Source organism: Felis catus, chromosome A3 (assembly GCF_018350175.1).
Source record: "Felis catus isolate Fca126 chromosome A3, F.catus_Fca126_mat1.0, whole genome shotgun sequence".
In the NCBI taxonomy this organism is placed as follows: domain Eukaryota; kingdom Metazoa; phylum Chordata; class Mammalia; order Carnivora; family Felidae; genus Felis; species Felis catus.
In genome coordinates, this window is record NC_058370.1 from 105,460,387 (window position 1) to 105,483,675 (window position 23,289).

General features: G+C 42.0%; 1 protein-coding gene across 18 annotated transcripts in view; it reads left to right on the forward strand.

Annotated features, from left to right (window-relative positions):
* The window catches only part of KCNG3 (potassium voltage-gated channel modifier subfamily G member 3), a 98,488-nt gene that overhangs the window by 18,905 nt on the left and 56,294 nt on the right, over nt 1-23,289 (forward strand). The window lies entirely within an intron of this gene.

A 23,289-nucleotide genomic window follows, 5' to 3' on the forward strand; every position in this document is an offset into this window, starting at 1 on the left:
AATATTCCAGAGCTCCCCACTATCTGCCCAGCCACACCGACGACGCACTCTGAGGTTGTTGGTATGTCGGGTCATAGGTCATAGGTTAGGCCATAGGGCAGTCGAATAACCGACTGTAGGTCACAGGAATGTGAAGGCATTGGGGATCACCTGGGTCAGGTTCCAGAGCTCGCGTGCTTCGCCTGAACTCTTGCTTTCTGTGCCACGGCAGCTCTGCTTTGGGGCAGGTAGACGATGCGTGGAGACCTTTGGCTTGTCTCAGGAACCTCGTTCAGGACCGTGTTGAATTTAATTGATAGTTATTTTTATGTATGTCGTTTTAAGTAAATGAAAGTAATTTTTCAGTCTCTAGAAAGATAAAACTTGTCTTACTAGCTAACAACAGTACAGTATACAATGGGCTTTGAAGCAAATTGTGCTTTTTCTTTTTTTCTCAATCTGTGTAATTTATTTAAATGTTGTTGCTTTTTTTAAAAATTTTTTAACGTTTATTTATTTTTGAGACAGAGAGAGATCGAGCATGAACGGGGGAGGGGCGGAGAGAGAGGGAGACACAGAATCGGAACCAGGCCTCAGGCTCTGAGCCATCAGCCCGGAGCCCGACGCGGGGCTCGTACTCACGGACCACGAGATCGTGACCTGAGTTGAAGTCGGACGCTTAACCGACTGAGCCACCCAGGCACCCCTAAATGTTGTTGCTTTAAAGAGCATTTGCTGTAATGGTCTGAGGAATTTTTTTTTTTTTTAAGATAAGAGACTATGGGAAATACAACAAAACTTAAGCATTAAAAAAATGTAGAATTCCTTATGCCAATCGAAATGTATTTTCCTGGACCACAACTACCACAGAATCCCAAGCAGGCTCCAGGCTCTGAGCTATCAGTACAGAGCCCAATGCAGGGATCGAACTCACGAACCCCAAGATCATGTGCTGAGCTGAAGTCGGACGTGTAACTGACTGAGCCACCCAGGCGCCCCTGCAGCTTGCCTTTTTAGCTCAACTTTATATGTTTTTGAGATTTGTGTATATTGATATCTATAGCTGTAGCCCTTTCATTTTAACTGTAATGTGGTAAGCATTGATTTATTTGTTCTTCCTGCAGTGGAAATTTTGCTTTTACTGTAGTGCTGCAATGAATAGTATTGTTTATGTCTCGGTGCACATATAGGAGAATTGCTGTAATGTATCTATCTAGGACTGGAGTTGCTATATTGTAAGATATGCACATCTCCCCTAGATGTTGCTAATAGCTCTCCAGAGTAGTTGCACTGATTTATTTTCCTACTGGTTGGGAATGAGAGTCTTTTTTGCTCAGTCCTTGCTGTATCCACATGTTACCAGATGTCAGACTTTAAAACTTTGCTAATCTAATTGGTATGAAATAATATCTCACATTTTATTCTTTTTAAAGCAATTTTATTGGGCTATAATTTACATAAAATGAAGTGCATCCCTTTTTAAGTATATAGTTTGATATTTGACAAATGTGTGTATCCGTGTGCTTACCATCCCAATCAGAATACAAACATTTTTTTCACCCTAAAAAGTTGTCTTATTGCCTTAGGCAGCTACTGATTTTTGTCACTGTATGTACTTAGAAATGAAAAAAATATTTTTTTTAATTTAATGTTTATTTATTTTGAGAGAGAGAGAGAGACAAGAGTGTGAGCAGGGGAGGACAGAGAGAGAGGGAGACACAGAATCCGAAGTAGGCTCCAGGCTCTGAGCTGTCAGCACAGAGCCCAAAGTGGGGCTTGAACTCACAGCTGTGAGATCATGACCTGAGCTGAAGTTGGACATTCAACTGACTGAGCCACCCAGGCTCAGTACTTAGAAATATTTTTTTTTTAATTTTTTTTCAACGTTTATTTATTTTTGGGAGAGAGACAGAGCATGAACAGGGGAGGGGCAGAGAGAGAGGGAGACACAGAATCGGAAACAGGCTCCAGGCCCTGAGCCATCAGCCCAGAGCCCGACGCGGGGCTCGAACTCACGGACCGCGAGATTGTGACCTGGCTGAAGTCGGACGCTTAACCGACTGCGCCACCCAGGCGCCCCTAGAAATATTTTTTTAAAGTTCATTTGTTTATAATCTCTACATTCAATGTGGGGCTTGAACCTATGACCATGAGATCAAGAGTCGCCATGCTCCATGGACTGAGCCAGCCAGGGATCCCTGTACTTAGAATTTAATATGACTAGAGTTATACAGGTTGTACTCTTTTGTGTCTGGCTTCTTTTCATCAGCATAATGTTTTTTGTGTTTTTTAAAGTTTATTTATTTAAATAATCTTTCTACCCAGTGTGGGGCTCGAACTCACGACCCCTGAATTCAAGGGTCACAAGCTCTTCTGACTGACCTAGTAAGGCGGCCCATCGTTATAATATTTTTAAACATTCATCCATGTGTTATTTATATCAGTAGTTTGTTACTTAAAAAAAAAAATTGTAGATGTAATTCACATAAAACTCACCATTTTCTTCAAGTGTATAATTTGATGGTTTTTATTATAGTCACTGTATTGTGTAACCATCACCACTGTTCCAGAACATTTCATCACCCCAGAAAGAAACCTCCGATCTGATAGTAGTCACTCTTCATTCCCCTCTCCTCCTATCCCCTGACAGCCATTAATCTACTTTTGTCTCTATGGATTTGCCTGTTCTGGACATATATAAATGCAGTTATACAATAATGGAGTCTTTTGTGTCTGGCTTCTTTCACTTAGCATAATGTTTTCAAGGTTCATCAATGTGTATGTAGCATGAATCAGCACCTCATTCCTCTTTATGGCTGAGTAAGAGTCTGTTGTATGGTTATGCCCCATTTTGTTTATCCATTCATCAGTTGATGAGCATGTGGGTTGTTTCCACTCTTTTATGAATAATGCTGCTATGAGCATTCGTATATTGCAAGTTTTTGTGTCAACACATGTTTTCATTTCTTTGGGGTAGATACCTAGGAATGGAATTGCTGGTCATATGGTAATTCTGGGTAATTTTTTGAGGAAAGATCATTCTTTTTTGTAATATTCCATTGTATGAATATACCACATTTTGTTTATCAGTTCCTCACTTAATAGGCATTTGCACTATTTCTCGTTTTTATTTTTTTATTTTTTTTAAGATTTAATTTTTAAGTAATCTCTATACCCAATGTGGGCTCAAACTCATAAGCCCAAGGCCCCGGGTCCCACACTCCACCCACTGAGCCAGCCAGGCACTCCTGCTTCCTCTTTTTTTTTTTTTCAGTGTTTATTTTTGAGAGGGAGAGAGAGAGAGAGAGTGCACGAGCAAGCTCGGGGGAAGGGCAGAGAGAATGAGGGAGAGAGGATCTGAAGTGGGCTCTGTGCTGATGGCAGAGAGCCTGATGCGGGCCCGAACTCACAAACTGCAAGATCATGACCTGAGCCGAAGTTGGATGCTTAACCGACTGAGCCACCCAGGCGCCCCACTTCTTCTTTTCAGTAATAAATAAATCTGTTATGGACACTCTTGTACAAGAGTTTTTATGGACATATTTTTTTTTTCCTCTTGGACAAATACCTAGGAGTGAACTGTTGGATCATGGAGTAGAATGTATATTTAACTTTTAAGATACTGACAAACTGTTTTCTAAAGTGGTTGTACTATTTTATACTCCCACCAACAGTGTATGAGAGTTCCAGTTGCTTTGTGTCCTCACTAACGCTAGGTCTTGTCAGTCTCTAATTTTGGCTGTTCTAGTGGGAGTGTATGGCATGTTATTGTGGTTAATTTGCATTTTCCTGATTACTAGTGAAGTTGAACATCTTTTCATATTATTTTTTGCCATATGCATTTCCTCTTTGTGAATTGTATGTTCATATCCTATGCTTTTTTTTCTATTAAAAATTTTTTTTAGTTTATTTATTTATTTTGAGAGAGAAAGAGAGAGAGCCAGGGAGGGTAGGAAGAAAGGGAGAGAGAGAATCCTAAGCAGGTCCCGTGCTGTCAGCCAGGAGCCCCACGTGGGGCTTGAACCCACGAACCACGAGATCATGACCTGAGCCAAAATCAAGGGTTGGACTTAACCAACTGAACCACCCAGGTGCCCCTATTTCTATTTTTTTCTTTTTCTTTTTCTTTTTCTTTTTTTAATTTTTAAAATTTATTTTTATTTATTTATTTTTTGAGAGAGAGAGAGACAGACAGAGACAGAGACAGAGAGAGAAAGCATGAGCAGGGGAGGGGCAGAGACAGAGGGAGACACAGGATTCGTAACAGGCTCCAGGCTCTGAGCTGTCAGCACAGAGCCCGATGCGGGACTCAAACCTACAAACCTCGAGATCATGACCTGAACCGAAGTTGGATGCTCAACCGGCTGAGCCACCCAGGTGCTCCTATTTCTGTTTTTTTCTTAATGATTAATTATACATCCTGGGTACTGATTTCTGTCAATTATGTAAGTTGCAAATATTTTCTTCCTGACTGTGGCTTGCCTTTGACTTTATAGTGTTTTTTTGGTGTACAGAAGCTATACAGTTTAGCATAGACAAATTTATCAGTATAGTCCTTTATGGTTTGCATGTTTTATTATTATTAAGAAAACATCTCCTATCTTTAACATTATAAGGATTCTTGTATATTTTTAAATATTTTCCTAAAACTGAAAAAGTATTTAGAAAATTTATGTGACTTTTATTTTTTGAATTTGGCCTTTAATCTACCTAAAATTATTTACAGTGTGAGAGATCTAATTTTTTTTCTTTCTCTTTTTCTTTTTTTCTTTTTCTTTTTTTTTTTTAATGTTTATTGATTTTGGGGCGGGAGGTGGGGTGGCAGAGAGAAGGGAAGGGAGAGAGAATCCCAAGCAGGTTACACCTGAGCCTGACACAGGGCTCGATCTCATGACTATGAGATCATGACCTGAACAGAAATCAAGAGTCAGACCCTTAACTGACTGAGCCACCCAGGCACCCCTAATTTGTTTTTTTCATGTGGATAACAGTTTCCTCAGCACTGTAGAATAGTCCAGTATTTACCCCACTGATGTGGAGAGCCTTGTCTGCCATGGATCCCATCTCTGTGAGTATGTGGACTTCTGGGTTCACCCTTCTCCCCATTTTTGTTGCCTTTTTTTTTTTCCTTGGTGAGTCTTACTAGGGGCAAGATATCATTAATCTTTTCATGGAAACAGCTTTTGGTTTTGTTCTTCTCTTTTTTGTATCTTTGTGTCCTTTTTATATTTGTGTTTTTTGATCTTTATTACTTTCCTGACTCTTTCTTTTCCCTTCTGCCCTCTAGTAGTTCTGTTTCCGAGTCATACAAAATTTGCTTTAATGAAAACTCATTTCAGGAAATCATTAACTCATTGATTGTGTCATGTGTTTTAGTCCATCAGAAGTCTATCTAGGGCATGGGGCCCATGGCCACACTGTTTCCCAGACTGGACGTGCCATGCTGTACCACCATCCACGAAGTATAAGAGTTTCAGTTATTTCATATCCTTGCCAATGTTTGGTGTTACCAATCTTGGGTGAATAGTAATATCTCATTGTGGTTTTAATTTTCATTTCCCTGATGATGAGAATATTGATCATGTTTTTTCATGTATTTATTGGCCATTTATATTATGTGAGTGTTCAAATACTGAGCATATTTTTTTAAATTGGGCTTTTGGTCTTTATTACTGAATTACAGGAGCTCTTTATGCATCCTGGATACCAGTCCTTTGTCAGATAAATGTTTTGCATGTGTTTTCCTCTAGTGACTGGCTTGCCTACTCAGTTTCTTAATGGTGTCTTTTGTTGTACATACAGTAGCCCCTCTCCCAACTGCAGTGTTGCTTCCCGCAGTTTCTGTTACCCACAGTCAACCACGGTCCAGAAGTAGATGAGCCTCCTTCTGACATCAGAAGGTCAGTAGTGGCCTAACGCTATGTCACAGTGCCTACATCATGCATCTCATTTCATCTCATCACGTGAGGCTTATCATCTCGTATCATCACGAGAAGGATGAGTACAGTGCAGTAAAACATTTTGAGAGAGAAAGGGGGAGAGAAACCGCAATTACATAACTTGTATCACAGTATATTGTAAAAATTGTTTGATTTTATAATTAGTTACTGTTGTTCATCTCTAATTGTGCCTAATTGGTAAATTAAACTTTATCAGAGGTACGTATGTATAAGAAAAAACACATATAGGATTGGGTACTATCTGTGGTTTCAGGTATCCACTGGGGTCTGTCTGGAATGTATCCCCCATGGATAAGGGAGGACTAAGGTACCAAAGTTTTAAATTGTGATGAAATCTAACTTACCAATATTTTCTTTTATGATAAGTACTTTGTCCTGTGTATGAAAGTTGTACGCAAATCACAAAGATGATTCCTGCATTTTTCTTCTAAAATTTTTATGATTTTAGCTTTTATACTCCATCTAATATATTATCTTTATTTTTTTTAATTTTTATTTATTTAGTAAATAGTAAATTTAGTAAATTTAAGTAATCTCTATACCCAACATGGTGAGAGAGTGAAAGAGAGAGAGAGCATGGGAGAGGCACAGAGAGAGAGGGAGTGAAAGAATCCCAAGCAGGCTCCACCCTGTCAGCGTGGAGCCCGATGTGGGGCTCGAACTCATGAACCATGAGATCATGACCTGAGCTGAGATCAAGAGTTGATCACTTAACCGACTGAGCCACCCAGGCACCCCCTGTTTGTTCCTTTAAATCAACACAACAAACACAACAATGCACTCAATAATGATGAAATTTATTATACCATTTATTCAAACATTATCGAATACCTCATGATTAGGCACTAAAGTGATTTTTAAAAAGACAGACTCCCCCCCCCCCCCCAATCCCTCCTAGCTGGGGAAACAGATAAATACACAATCATGTCACAGTGTGGTATGTGCTATGCTAGAGGTAAACACTGACTGTTTTCAGGGGCATAGGAGAAACCCAGTCATGCTTAGAACCTAAGGTGAGGCTTTCCAAGGGTGGTGATACTTGAGCTCAGATTCGAAAGTCTGGTTGCTGTTAGCCAGGATGGGGGGGTTAGATGTGCAAAGGAAGAGGCATGAGAATGTTTCACATTGCCTGGAACAGATGGTGCAAGGCGGTGAGTGACATGATCTGGAGCCTTGTATGGTGTGATCATGTATTCAGCTTCTATCTGATGATAGTTGGGAGTCAGTAACTCATTACTGGGAGTTGAACATTGCTGCTTTTAGTGCTGCAAATGTTTTGTATCCTTGACTGTAGAATAAGACAGTTAACTTGTTTCAGTAAGACCTAACTTCTGCATATTTTAATAGCCCTATGATTGATTAAATCTTTTGTGTGTATGTTGTTGGAAGTTTTGTGGGAAAAGTATCATTTATGTCCTGATGTTTGCATATGGGAACCTGGTACACAGTAATTAAGCAAAAATAACTCAACCTAAGTTCTGGACTTACTGTTTACCTGTGGTTAGAAAATAGCAAATAAAGGAGAGCCTGGATGGCTTAGTTGGTTAAATGTCTGACTCTTTTTTTTTTTAATTATTTTTGAGAGAGAGAGACAGGGTGAGGAGGAGAGAGGGAGACACAGAATCTGAAGTAGGCTCCACACTCTGAGCTGTTAGCAGAGAGCCCGATGCAAGGCTCGAACTCATGAACTGCAAGATCGTGACCTGAGCGAAAGCCAGAGGCCTAACTGATTGAGCCACCCAGGCTCCCCAAGTGTCTTTCTCTTGATTTTGGTTCAGGTCGTGATCTCTCAGTTTGTGGGATCGAGCCCCATGTGGGGCTGTGCGCAGACAGCACAGAGCCTCTTTGGGATTCTCTTTCTCTCTCTGCCCCTCCACTACTTAATGAGTATGCACATGCACACACACACTTTCTCTCCTCTCTCAAATAAACTTAAAAAAATAGCAAATAATGATATTAACATGAAATACCTCACTTTTGAAAATATCGTTCTTTTGAAATTAATTTTGAGTGGCTTTGCAGGCAAAAACATTTTTGACATCAAAATGATAAAATGCCATTACAGAAAAGAAATGACATCCATTTTATGAGATAATCTTGTCTGAAGAGGAGGATGGTCTCCTGATGTCACTTCCTGTTTCTTAATTCTTTTACTAATGAATTGCCAATTAAATAAAAAGGGACTAGAACCCATCTAGAGAGTTACATATGGAATGGGAACAGAAGATTGATTTTCTTACAGTAGTTAGATGGATTTGTGTTGTTTGAGGCGGTGGTGAAGGTGCTGGGAGAGATCACTATGCCTGCAGATGAAGGGGATCCACCTGATGTGGACAGTCAGGTGGCCTGGAAGGGCAGGTGCTGATCAGTTTGGATTTCTATTGCTCTTATCTCTTGGAAGTTTTTTATTTATTTTTTAATTTTATTTTTAATTTAAAAAAAAATTTTTTTAACGTTTATTCATTTTTGAGAGACAGAGAGAGACAGAGCAGGGAAGGGGCAGAGAGAGGGAGACACAGAATCTGAAACAGGCTCCAGGCTCTGAGCTTTCAGCACAGAGCCCGACACAGGGCTCGAACTCACGAACTGAGAGATCCTGACCTGAGCTGAAGTCGGACGCTCAACCGACTGAGCCACCAGGCGCCCCCTTGGAAGTTTTTTAGTAGTGAGACTTGTAACCACAGATTGTGGGTCTCTGTACTTGTAATTGTATGTCCACTGAACATGGTAATCTTCTAAAAGCATATTCCTTAGCAGTTGGTGAAGAGAAGCCAGCCCAATGGTCCTGACTTGGAGTGCCTCGGCTCAGACCAAAATGCAGATGGTTTCTTCACAGTCACAACAGAACTGAGGTCCTTAATTAGAGGGTAATGAACATGGACACTGAAGAAAGTGTTGATGCAATTCTTTACATAATTTCACTCTGAAAAGATGATTTCTGTCTTTCCATCTGTTAGGAAAATGAAGAGAATGGTTCAGAGTGGCCATCTCTTGTAGTGAGATTTTTCAGTTTAGGGACAGCCTGGTTCCTCTGCCTCATACATCTCTCCAGGAGGTTTGGGACAGTGATGAATGTCTGTCCAGTGCTGGGCATCTGCTCTCATCCTTGTAGCCCGATTCTCTGCCCCTCACTGCCAGCCAGTGGCAGGGTCTTGCTGAAGGCTTCTGGCATCTATCTCCTATCATTTCATTTCATTTCATTCCATTTCACTCCTATCATCTACTAGTTTGGGCCTTCCATGTGTCTTGCCTGTGTCATAGCCTCCTGACTGTTTGCACACTCCAGCCATCCCATAAACTCCTGCCTGATGCATATTCCCACAGCCTGCTAGGCCACTTCCCAGCTCACGGTTCTGGCACCATGCCCAGCACATAGTAACCTCTTAAGAAATGCTTATCGAATGAATGAATCCACCTGTTGCCAAATCTTTAATGGGTTCCCTTTGCCTTTAAAGCTGTAACTTGAGGAGCACCTGGGTGGCTCAGTAGGTTAAGTGTCCGACTTTCAGCTCAGGGCATGATTTCTCAGCTCATGAGTTTGAGCTCTGCGTCGGGCTCTGTGTTGTCAACTCAGAGCCTGTGTCGGATCCTCTGTCTGCCCCTCCCCTGCTCATGCGCTTGCTCTCTCTCTCAAAAAAAAAAAAAAAAAAAAAAAAAAAAGGCTGTAACTTGTCTATCATAAGCCATCAGCTTCACTGTAAGGCTTCTGTGTACACACCCAGCCATAATTCCCACGTTCACCACCCCGCCCTTCCCGCTACACATCTCACTTTGCAACCAGACGAGGCTCCTGTTCTCTGAGTGCCATGGTGCTTTTCTGATTCTGTGCTTTTTCTGACTTGGCTTGGGTGGCTCAGTTGATTAAGCATCCAACTTATTGACCTTGGCTCTTGGATCACGGTTCATGAGTTTGAGCCCTGTGTCAGGCTCTTTGCTGGCAATGCAGAGCCTGCTTGGGATTGTGTCTCTCCCTCTCTCTGCCCCTCCCCATCTTGTGCTTGCTCTCTCTCTCAAAATAAATAAATAGGGGCCCCTGGGTGGCTCAGTTGGTTAAGTGTCCACCTCTTGGTTTCGGCTTAGGTCATGACCTCACGTTTCATGGGTTTGAGCCCTCTGCACTGATGGTGCGGGGCCTGCTTGGGATTCCCTCTCCCTCTCTCTCTGCCCCTCCCCTGATCACGCCCTCAAAAATAAGTAAACATTGGGGCGCCTGGGTGGCTCAGTGGGTTAAGCATCAGACTCTTGATCTCAGCTCAGGTCATGATCTCATGGTTGCATGAGTTCGAGCCCCACATCAGGCTCTGAGTACTGACTGCATGGACAGAATCTGCTTGAGATTCTCTCTCTCTCTCCCTGTCTCTGCCCTTGCCCTCTCCCCTGAGCTCTCCCTGTCTCTCTCAAAATAAATAAATAAACTTAAAAAAATAAAAATAAAAGATAAACATTGAAAAAAATTAAATAAAAACTTTTTAAAAATCACATGGTTAGTACTTGAATACATTCCCGTTGTGAAAAATTCAACTATTCATGGATGTTTATGGTGAAAAATGGATTCCTACCCTTACAATCCTCTACTTGCCAATTTCCCTCTTCCTTTTGGGATCACCACTGTTAATAATATGATCCCTTGGCTCCTTTCCTGGGTACATATGTACCTATAACATGACGTGGTGTATTTAATGCACCAACCTCATAGTCACTTTAATAAATGGTGCCCATGATCATTGCCATCACATAAACTTCAGGCTCCAATTTACCTTTCCATCTTCTTAAACGTAGCTGCTTTTACGTCTCTAGGTTTACCCAGTACTTTCCTGCCTTTGCTTGTGCTGGTCTTTCCATGACAAATTAAATTGCCACTTTTTCAAAGAAGCCTTCCATAGTTCCCTAGGTGAAGGAAAACTTACCTTCTTTTGCTGAACTTCATGTAGTTGATTACAGCATTTACCACTTTCTACATTTTATATTTGAGTTTATATGGGTAAGGTTGTTGGAGATAGCATGTCTTACCTTTTTACTAAATTAAAAAAAATTTTTAGACTAAGTTACAGTCTTTCTTTTTCTTCTCCTCCTCCTTCTCGGGTTTACCAGTTTATTGAAGGATGTGATAAAGGATACAAATCAACAGCCAGATGAAGAAATACATAGGGCAATATATGGAGAAAGGGCCAAATCTCCACGTGTTCACAAACTCAGAAGCTCAAAGCTTGAAATTGTATCTTTTTCTAAAAAATGATCTCTGTGCCCAACATGGGGCTCAAACTCATGATCCTGCGGTCAAGAGTCAGATGCTGTATGTACTGAGCCAGCCAAGCGTCCCCAAACTTGTATCTTTTTTAAAAAAACTTTTTATTTTGAAACAACTTCGGACTCACAAGAGGTTGCGGAAATAGCATAGAAAGTTCTAGTGTACCCTTCATTGAGCTTTCTCCAGTTAACATCTTATATAACTATAGTTCTATCTGTAATTCCTCTTTCTAGACCTCTCTGTGGCTCTATAGAGTCTGGCATACAGTAGGCACTCATAAGTCTTATTGCATGATGAATGAATTAATGTGCTCATGGACTTAGAATCACAGCCAAGTAATAGATTGTCATCCCAGCCTTACTACAGGACGTTGGATTGCCCTGGCTTGTACGGACCTGTCTCAGGAGACTCAGATCGAGGCCTTGGACATTTCCTGACTCTCTTCATGAACATTTGTTTGACCCACCAGGCAGGGAGGACAAGAAAGGGTTCCGAGATACATGCCCACACCTGGGATTTATTTCAAAATAATACCTGTGGAGGGACGAGGATGCAGGTGTGTGTATGGAAGAATTAGCTATGAGCTGATGGTTGATGGGACTGGGTACGTGGGGGTTCATAACACCATTCTGTCTTCATTTGTTTGTTGAATGGATCTCGATTTCCTCATCTCGAAAGTTAGCCCCCTCGGCCCCCCTACACACACTGCCACGTTGCCAAAGCACCATAATCGTTTCTTCCTTAGGTTTTAGAATCCATCTCTACTAAGTCACACTAGCAGGACAGAGTTCCTAGCAAGATACTCAGGTTCTACTACAGTGCACTTAATTCATGTATTTGGGTTGAAAATGGGACTGATTATTATGCCTGACGGAGAAGGTCAGGGTTATTTGTTAATTGCCTGTGATTTTCACAGAAACACACTCTGATGTTTGATGGATTTATATATGGTGAATAGCCCCTTGTCCTGGCAGAGCAGGTACTGTGACCCTTGGATGTATAGTCAAGAATTTGGTTGTTCCTTTGTAGAAGATCACTCGTCCCTATTTGTAAAGAGAAAATGTGGATCTGGTGCCCATGTTGTTAAAATAGAGGACAGAGAAATGACAGAGGAGAAACTATGCTGTGCAGTTAGGAGGTAGAGCCCCATTTTACTCAGGCAAGGGAGAGAAGTGCATGCTCCTGTCTACTAAGTGGGGAGTAAAGGAGCACGGGCAGCCCAGTGCCTGTGGTCATAGGGAGAAGACGTCCAGCAGCATAATAGCGGCTTCTTTAAACCTCCCGTGAGAGAGCCCAGTCCTGCATAGCCAATCCTCAACTCCCAGGGCCTTTCTATTTATCACTATTCCATATCCTGCCACATATTCTAAAGAAATCGCCATCCAAACACAGGCATGAGTAAGCACAGTAATATCAACGGAGGAACATAAAGTAACAAGTATACATTGATTACAGCAATAAGGAAATACATAGATCCCAGCCAGGACTCAACGTAGTACACAACCAATGAGTATATATTACTTAAACAATTTTTTTTCCCAACATTTATTTATTTTTGAGAGAGAATGAGCGTGAGCAGGCGAGGGGCAGAGAGAGAGGGGGACAGAGGGTCCGAAGCCAGCTCTGTGCTGACAGCAGCAAGTCTGATGCGGGGCTTGAACTCACAGTGAGATCATGACCTGAGCTGAAGTCGGACGCTTAACCAACTGAGCCACCCAGTTATTATAATAATTATTACTAATATTATATATGTGTGTGTGTGTGTGTGTGTGTGTGTGTGTGTGTATATATATAGAGAGAGAGAGAGAGAGAGAGAGAGAGGGAGTGGGAGAGTGTGTGGGCAGGGGAGGGGCAAGAGGGAAGGAATTTCAAGCAGGGTGCATGCTCAATGTGGAGCCTGATGCAGGGCTCCAGCCCACCACCCTGTGATCGTGACTTGAGCCAAAATCAAGAGTCAGATGCTCAACCGACTGAGCCGCCCAGGTGGTCTATGAATATTTATTATTAATCTACCATTTATTAGCTGTGTGGCATGAACAAATGACTTCTCTTTCCTTCAGTTTCCTCATTTTATAAGTGGTGAAAATAGCAAAACTTACTGCATTTAGTTGTTGTGGATTAATTAGTACATGTATATTTAGAGAAAGATGCTTGATACTTGAGTGGGCCCATAATCTGTTTTTATTTATTCTCATTGATCTAGATTGGAAGATAAAAAGATATGAATGGTATGGATTTTTTTTGGTATGGATTTTTTTAAAGGTAATTAAAGTGCACAAGAAAAATCAAGATTTGTTTTAAAAATTCTGGTATTTTTCCCATTTAACTTATTGTTGTGGGGAAAACTCTTGTAGGGATATAAAAGACATTCTAGGTAATGTGGTGAACATTGATGTGCAGTTTGTTGGAAATTTTTATTACACCATGTATTATTACACTCTCTGTGCCTGTTAGAAATGTGATTGGAAATGCGTTATACATTTAAGTCTGAAAGCTTGGGGTAGGAAGGGTGTGCCCTTTGTGGCGCTCCTGGGGTTGTGCTGGCTGGTTCAAGCTGCTGACAACTCCGTCATGGTGATTGCTCTTCTATTTGGGCATGCTTTTTACTTTTTCTTAAAAAAAAAAAGTGTTTTTAAATTGGAAAAATAATATGTGCACACAGTCAAGCATTTAACAGTACAAAAGGAATTGAAAGTAAAAAGTGGGTTTCCATCCTGCATCAGGTTCCCAGGCTCTCTTTCTAGAGGCAGCAACTGGTGTTACCAGTTTCTTGAAGTAGCCTTCCAGAACGTGCATGCGTGCATACACATACATTCACACAATTATAGCATGATTATGTACTGTTCTACATCTATACATCTTAAAAAAAATTTTTTTTTCAACGTTTTTTATTTATTTTGGGACAGAGAGAGACAGAGCATGAACGGGGGAGGGGCAGAGAGAGAGGGAGACACAGAATCGGAAACAGGCTCCAGGCTCTGAGCCATCAGCCCAGAGCCCGACGCGGGGCTCGAACTCACGGACCGCGAGATCGTGACCTGGCTGAAGTCGGACGCTTAACCAACTGCGCCACCCAGGCGCCCCTATACATCTTGAAGAATGTTTCACATCAAAGCTCAGTAATGCACCTTATTCCTTTTCATGCCTACACAGTATAAAGTCCTAAAGTTGCCGATAACTGGGGTGCCTGGGTGACTCAGTCATTTGAGTGTTGGACTGTGCTGACAGCTCGGAGCCTGGAGCCTGCTTCAGATTCTGTGTCTCCTTCTCTCCCTGCCCCTTTCTCGCTCGCACTCTGTCTCTCTCTCTCTCAAAAAGAAATATTAAAAAAAATTTTTTTAAATAAATTGAACCCTTAAAATCCTATTCCAGTTTAAAGATAATTTGAAGTTATTATGTCAGAAATACACCTGCACCCCCGTGTTTGTTGCAGCATTATTTACAACAGCCAAGACTTGGAAACAATGTGTGTCCATTGACAGATGAACGAATGAAGAAAATGTGGCATGTATAATGGAATATTATTTGTTCATAAAAAAGAAGGAAGTCTTGCCGTTTGTGACAACATGAATGGACCTTGAGGGCATTTTGCTAAGTGAAATAGGTCAGACAAAGAAAGATAAATACTGTATATCTTGGGACACCTGGGTGGCTCAATCGGTTAAGTGTCTAACTCTCGGTTAGTGCTCAGGTCATGATCTTGCGGTTTGTGGGTGGGAGCCCTGGGTCCGCCTGCACGCTGACGGTGAGGAGCCTGCTGGGGATTCTCTCTTGCTCTCTCTCTCTCTCTGACTCTCCCATGCTCGTGTTCTCTCTCAAAATAAATAAGTAAACTTAAAAAAGAAATACTCTATAATCTTATCTATGGAGTCCCAAAAGGCCAAACTTTATAGATAGAACAGTTTGATGGTTGCCAGAGGAGGGGCGTGGGGGTAGGAGAAATGTGGGTGAACGTGTCAAAAGGTACAAACTTCCAGTTACATGATCAGTAGTTCTGGGGATGTAACGTACAGCATGGTGACTATAGTCAACGGTACTGTGTTACTGCAGTACCGAAAAGTTACAAAGAGAGTAGATCTTAAAAGTTCTCATCTTAAAAAATACTTGTAACTGTGAGGTGATGGATGTTAATTAAACTTACTGTGGCAATCATTTCGCAGTATATACATAGAGCAAATTGTTGTGTTGTACACCTAAAACTAATGCAATGTTATATATCAGTCATGTCTCAGTAAAACTGGAAAGAAATAGAATAGAAAACATTTTTAAAAGATAATTTAATAGGAAAAAGAGTTATTGGGATTTGAATTAATACAACATTTTCTTATGTTGTATTATACATTGTGATATTGTTCTTATTTTTAATATAGCTTTGTTATAATTACATATGTATAGATGTGCATATGCATATAAGTGTATAAAATATATAATGTGTGTGTAATAACTATTTCAGATGGTTCTCTGTTCTCGTATGTTCTCTTGTATGTTTGTATAGTTCATTTAGCTTTATCAAGTCAACTATCCAGTAAAAACATTCAGTCGTTGGCTGTTTATATATTTTTCTTTTCTCTTTTTTTGTTTTCAAATTTTTTAATGTTTATTTATTTTTGAGAGAGGGAGAGAGAGAGAGACAGACAGAGTGTGAGTGGGGGAGGGGCAGAGAGAGAGAGACAGAATCTGAAGCAGGCTCCAGGCTCTGAGCTGTCAGCACAGAGCCTGACACAGGACCTGAACTGATGGACCATGAGATCATGACCTGAGCCAAAGTCGGACACTTAACTGACTGAGCCACCCACGTGCCTTTATATTTTTCTTTTCTTTTCTTTTTCTATTTAATTTTAATTTTTTTTTAATTTTTTTTTAACGTGTATTTATTTTTGACACAGAGAGAGACAGAGCATGAACGGGGGAGGGTCAGAGAGAGGGAGACACAGAATTGAAACAGGCTCCAGGCTCTGAGCTGTCAGCACAGAGCCCGACGCGGGGCTCGAACTCACAGACCGCGAGATCATGACCTGAGCCGAAGTCGGCCGCTTAACCGACTGAGCCACCCAGGCGCCCCTATTTTAATTTTTTTTTTTTTAAACGTTTATTTATTTTTGAGACAGAGAGAGACAGAGCATGAACGGGGGAGGGTCAGAGAGAGAGAGGGAGACACAGAATCTGGAAACAGGCTCCAGGCTCTGAGCTGTCAGCACAGAGCCCGACGCGGGGCTTGAACTCACCAACCGCGAGATCATGACCTGAGCCGAAGTCGGACGCTTAACCGACTGAGCCACCCAGGCGCCCCTAATTTTTTTAATGTCCGTTCATTTTTGAGAGACAGAGACAGAGTAGGAGCAGGGGAGGGGCAGAGAGAGAAGGAGACACAGAATCTGAAGCAGGCTCCAGGCTCTGAGCTGTTAGCACAGAGCCCAACATGTGGCTTGAACTCATGAACCGTGAGATCATGACCTGAGCCAAAGTCGGATGCTTAACCAACTGAGCCGCCGATGTGCCCCTATTTTCTTAATTGTCCCTGTGGTATTGAATTTGAATCAGGTTCTTCTTGGTGCACATCACAAGAGCAATCACCTTAAATCCTTTTGAGGTAAAGCAGAATAAGTTACCTAGTTAATTAATGACAGGGCCAGCACCATTTTCCCCCCATTTGCCAGCATGGCTCAGTGGTCTGAGGCTCTGGCTCCAGTCTCTGGTAGGTTTGAATCCCACCGCTGCCTTTTTTTTTTTTTTTTTTAAATTTTGATTAAAAAAAAAACCCGTAAAATGTACCATTTTAATCATTTTTATATGTACATTTCAGTAGTGTTAGGTATATTCATGTTGTTGTGAAATAGATCTCCAGAACATTTTCATCCTGCAAATCTGAAACTCTGTGCCTATGGAACAATAATTCCTCTTTCTCCTGTCCCCCTAGCCCCTGATAACCACCGTTCTACTTTCTGTTTCTATGAGGTTGACTACTTTAGATATCATAAAAGGGAAATCATACAGCGTTTGTCTTTTTGTGGCTGAATTATTTCACGTAGTATAATGTCCTCAAGGTTTATCCATCTTGTAGCATGTGACAGGTTTCCTTCCTTGGCAAGGCTGAATAACTCTCCATTGTATGTATACACCACATTTTGTTTATCCATTCATTGTTTTTATTTTTTATAAATTTTTATTTCTTTAACATTTATTCATTATTGAGAGACAGACAGACACAGAGCGTGAGCAGGGGAGGGGTAGAGAGAGAAGAGACACAGAATCTGAAGCAGGCTCCAGGCTCTGAGTTGTCAGCACAGAGCCCGATGCGGGGCTCAAGCTCACAAACTGTGAGATCATGACCTGAGCCGAAGTCGGTTGCTTAACCAACTGAGCAACCTGGGCGCCCCTATCCATTCATTTTTTTTTTTTTTTTTTTTTTTTTTAGTGTTTATTTTTATTTTTGACAGAGACAGAGAATGAGCCGGGGAGGGGCAGAGAGAAAGGGAGACACAGAATCCAATGCGGGCTCTGTGCTGCTAGTGCAGAGAGGGCTTGAACTCAGTGAACCTCAAGATCATGACCTATGCTGAAGTCAGACACTTAACCGACTGAGCCACCCAGACACTCCATGTCCTTTGCTAATTTTTTAATTAGGTAATTTGATTTTTGTTGTTGAGTTGTAGGAATTCTTCGTGTATCCTGGATTTTGACCCTTTATCAGATATATAATTTGGAAATAACGTCCCCCATTCTGTAGTTTGCCTTTTCACTCTGCTCACAGACTGTGTCTTCTGATGCACAAAAGTGTTTAAGTTTGATATCTTCCCATTTGTCTTTTGGTGTCTCTGCTCTTGGTGTCATCCAAAAAATCATTGGCCAAGTCCAATGTCATGAAGTTATTTCCCTATGTTTTCTTTTAGGAGTTTCATAGTTTGAGGTCTATAGTCCATTTTTGAGTTCATTTTTGTGTATGGTATAATACAAGGGTCCAATTGAATGGATGTTTTTGATGGTGTGCTTCAATTATCCCTTAAGGGTCCAGAAGAACCAGAAGGCTTCTTGTGCCTGTGGAGTGGCCATCCCAGGCTCTTGAGTTCGATCAAAGTTATTTACGTCATACTGGACAAACATCTGTTGAGTACATGCTAAGTGTCTGATGGGTCTGGGAAATAAGAGAAGGAGATAACAAAAACAGTAAAATAACAACTAGAATAAAGATAATAAAATAATAAAAAATTCACATCTCTGGGGTGATGTGAATGCTCTGCATCTCTATAGGAGTTTAGATTATAGAGGCTATGCATTTGTCAAAACTCCGTGAATGTACACTTAGGGTTTATGCATTTCATTGCATGTGAAGTTTACATAAAAAAAGGAAACAAATATTGAACTCTAGTTGATGATAAGCACTTTGAAGTTTTTAGAGACAAGTGCATTTCCCTCTTTAAAAAAAAGAAAAAAGATATTTTCATCCTGCAAATCTGGAACTCTGTGCCTATGGTGGCGCCTGGATGGCTCAGTTGGTTGAGCGTCCAACTTTGGCTCGGGTCATGATCTCACCGTTCTTGGGTTCGAGCCCAGTGTCAGGGTCTGTGCTGACGGCTCAGAGCCCGGAGCCTGCTTTAGATTCTGTCTCTGTCTCTTTCTCTATCCCTCCCCTGCTTATGTGCTCTCTCTCTCCCTCTCTCAAAAATAAGCAAACATTTAAAAATCAATCAAAATACAAAAAGTAATAGATGCGTAGAGAGGTTAATAGGTGATAAGCAAGTATATTTAAAGTGAATTTGCTCCCTGCTTGACATGTTTCATAATAAAATGTTGACGAAAGAAGATGAGCAGGTGGTACGCAGAGACTTACCTTTACCCCACAGAGCATAGTTAATGGCCAAATGGGTTTTGTCAGGGTGGGAGGGCGAGCGGTAGAACTGGTTAGTACTGAAAGCGTCTGCTCCCTTTTGGAACCTCTGGACAGATGTGCCTGCTATCATGGGGGATCAGTTGAATGACTGATGCTAGCCAGCAATTGCTGTGGTGCTCCAGTACCTACAGGAAGGAATATGTTTTACGTTGTAACTTAAGGTACAATTATATGTAACCAAAGCAAAAATTTCATAGAACTGTACTTTGCACTCTGATGTTTGCTATTCAATTTCTGGAAGAAAAAAAAAAAAAAGGCCAGTTTTGATCCATTAACGGGTTAAGAACTGACAGTTTGAAAAATGCTGCTGTAACACATAAACCATGGAGACCGAAAGATTGACACACATCATTTCACGTTCACAGCGAACGTTGCCATCAAAATCGTTAGCATCTTTAAATGTTTCTTAGAGCTTCAAAGCCCAGGGGAGCTGGGTCTCCTTACACATGCCACTATAATCTCAGTTGTGTGACCTTGGAAAAGATGTTTAAATTTTCAGGCTCAGTTTCATCACCTGGAAAATGGAGATATTAGGGGAAATGCACACTTCATAGCCCTCTAGAAAAGGATTCAATGAGGTGATGTCTGTAAAGTGCTTAGCACAGTGCCCAGCGTTGAAAGGCTCCAACAGGTGGTGAATATTTTTATTAGCCATGAATTCACGAACTTCTGTGTTTGGGCCTCAAAAGAAATCAAAATGGGCTTCAGTGGAATATGGTGTCCCTCGGTGTCTTCTTTAGTTCTTTTTTCCCGTTTGTTTTTTATAGAAGTAACCTTTTGGAAGTACCCACTTGTTGGCTGTAGCTAGCACTCAGTAAAACAGTACTCCGTTTTCCAGCAGTTGGTGGTGGTGGCTTTGGCGAGAATGCCATTTGGAAACATGGGGAGTTTTGGCAGGCTTTGTCGTGTTTGTTGTTGGAGACTGCCTTGGCATAGTCCTGGGTGAAGGAGGGATGCCTGGGGTTTCTCACTGATTCATCCCTTTGGCAGAGAATTCTGGATAAACTGCATCTGACTTGGGGGGGGTGGGCAGGAAGAGCCCAGAGGGCCTCATTACAAAGGAGTTTACCTCTTTGAAATTCCCTTACCGACAGTTTATTCTACACCATTTCGATTTCCTCCTTTTTAATCCGAACAACTTTGGCTCCTGGTGGAAATAATTAGAACACGTGCTGGTATTTTTGGCACAATTGGCATTTTTGCTTTTCTTAATTTAGTGGAATGTGAGGGTTTTATTGCTGGGAGGGCCCTTGCAAGACCACTGTGGTGAGTCTGCCGCTTGATAGGCCCCTTCGGCAGGCCTTGGCAACAGGTGGGGCACTCCTGCTCCTGTGTGGCTAGAGGAGAGACACAGTACTTTAGCTGTAGGACTGGGGCGTTTTAACCACAGCCAACCTGAGAAAATGATCGCTGTCACCACTGTGTGCTGCTGCAGTCTCTCTTTAAAAAAAAAAAAAAATTTTTTTTAATGTTTATTTATTTTTGACAGAGACAGAATGCGAGTGGGTTAGGGGCAGAGAGAGAGGGAGACACAGAAGCAGAAGCGGGCTCCAGGCTCTGACCTGTCAGCACAGAGCCCGATGCGGGGCTCAAACTCACAAACCGTGAGATCACAACCTGAGCCGAAGTCGGACGCTCAACCGACTGAGCCACCCAGGCGCCCCTGCAGTCTCTTGAGTATGCATCTTCCTACTTACTGTATTTACCAGCTTATTACCTAGAATAGCAGCCAATTTAGCAATCTCAGTGGCTTAACACAACCAAGATTTATTTGTTGCTCACATATCATATCCAATCAGAGTCAGGGTGGAGAATGTCTGTCTTTCTCTATACAGACACTCAGGGGCTTGGGCTGATAGGGGCCCCAACCATCTTGTAGCCATTTAGGGGGACTCATGACTTCCAGGTTGCCATGGCAGGGAAGAGAATCAGCATTCACTCTTCAGTGTTTTTGCCTAGAAGTGATAGAGTCATTTTGCTCATAGTTCATTGGTCCATACTGGTCGTATGACCCTGCCTAACTGCCGGGGGACTGGAAATATGGGGGAACCTATGGAATATTCGATGAGCATTACCAAGGAGAGGTGATATGTGGTATTATGTGTGTTAAAACTATATATTGAGGGGCACCTGGGTGGCTAAGTCGGTTGAGCATCTGACTTTGGCTCAGGTCATGATCTCACAGTTCGTGAGTTCAAGCCCCGCGTTGGGCTCACTGCTGTCAGCCTGTCAGAGCAGAGCAGGCTTTGGATCCTCTGTCCCCCTCTCTCTGCCTGCCCCTCCCCCACTTGCACTCTCCCCAAAATAAATGAATATTAAAAAAGAAACTACATATTGAAAAAATGCAGCTTCCGATTTTCTAGATCTGCCACGTTTCATCTAATCTCCCAATTTTCTAAGCCTCCAGGTTCAAAGAGGCCACCATGGCAGCAGCTTTTACTGATGGCCTGGTAGGGACAGGGAAGCTGCTGCCAATCGCAGTTATGGGATTCATGAGCAGAGCAGCAGATAATACAACAGGGAAATGGCGGGGGCAACTGTGACTTCTGCTGACTTGGTGTGGTTACTTTGTGTGGTAGGCTGAAAAATCCTCCCCCCTTTCTTTACCCCATAGATAGCAGCAGGTCCTGATCCCTGGAGCCAGTGGGTGTTACCTATATGGCATCAGGGGTTTCGCAGATTGATTAGATTAAGGATCTTGAGTTGGGGGTTATCCTGGATTAGCCCAGTGGGCCCTGAATGCTGTCACATGTATCCTCATGAGAAGGGAGCAGAGGGATTTGACACTCTGACAGAAGAGGAGGAGGCAGTGGACCATGGAGGCAGAGACTAGAGTGACATGGCTACAAGCCAAGGAATGCCCACAGCCATCAGAAGCTGGAAGAGGCAAGGAGTGGATTCTCCTCTAGAGCCTCCGAAGGGATTGTGGCCCAGTAACTGGGGGATGGGGCAAGAGTGAAAATTTTCTTTCCATACTCTCTTTTTTCTTTCTTTTTTTTTTAAAGTTTTTTTTTTTTTTTAATGTTTATTCATTTTTGAGAGAGAGAGAGAGAGAGAGCACGCACGAGTTGGGAGGGGGAGAGATAATCCTAAACAGGCTTTGTGCTTGTCAGTGCAGAGTCTTACATGGGCCTGGAACCCACGAACCATGAGATCATGACCTGAACCGAAGTCCAGAGTCACTCAACCGACTGAGCTACCCAGGCGCCCCTCCTTACTCTCTTTTCTCATCTTTTAAATTTAAACCATGTGAATCTACTACCTATTCAAAAGAAAGCAAATAAAATTAACCTTTACAGTTCTGCCAACCCTACAGTAAGGGAACATGGTTCATTTTATTGTGATCTTGTGGAATGCACAACTTGTGATCTGTGGAATGCACTTGTCATTCTTTTCAGAATGTTGCCCCCTGGGCCCTCCCATCCCACCTACTCCAATTTCTTCTCTCTCTCTTCTGGTGTTCGGGGGGGTAAGTCAGTGGTGGGAAAGAATTATGTGGAGAAAAATAAATGATGCTGTAATAATTACAACTTTTGCTTAGAATTTCAAAAGGTAATTTGATTAAAAATTACCTCAGAATTACCTCCCTTTCTGGATCAAGGCTTCCAAAACAGTGTGCTGAGATTTAATTTCCTCAGCCTTGAGGAGTGCAGGCGAGGGCCAGGGTAGTCAGAGCCCATCCCCCCCCCCCCCCCCCCCCCCCCGGCTGGTGGCTTCTACTTCGAGAATACTGCCCATTGCTGACAGTGTGCTATGTAAATATTATTATTTTCAATGTGCGCAGTGATGTGGAAAGGTTGGTAAATACTGCTCTAGGTAAACTGTGGCCTTATATTTTAGAATACGTGTTGCATAAAACCAGCTATGGAAAACAAACAAACAAACTTGCTGGATCTTTGGGGAAAATTTAGTGATCGTTTTGCTCCAGTGCAGGAGTCCTTAGCCTTTTTTCCACCGTGACCCTTGTGATGAGGATGGTCATGACCTGGTGGCCATCCTGGTGAGGGCACTGGCACTTTTGCATAGCCCAAAAAGCTGGCTCGGCTTCAGTGTTTCCCACACAAGCTCGTAGGAAAAGAAAGTAGAGTAACATTTTAGGAAATGACCTTGAGTTCACTCTTATTTACCAAGAAATGAATTGATGAAAACTTGGATATGTCCACCATCTGTAGGAACAAAGGCATTCTGACCCACATCATAAGTGACGTCACAGT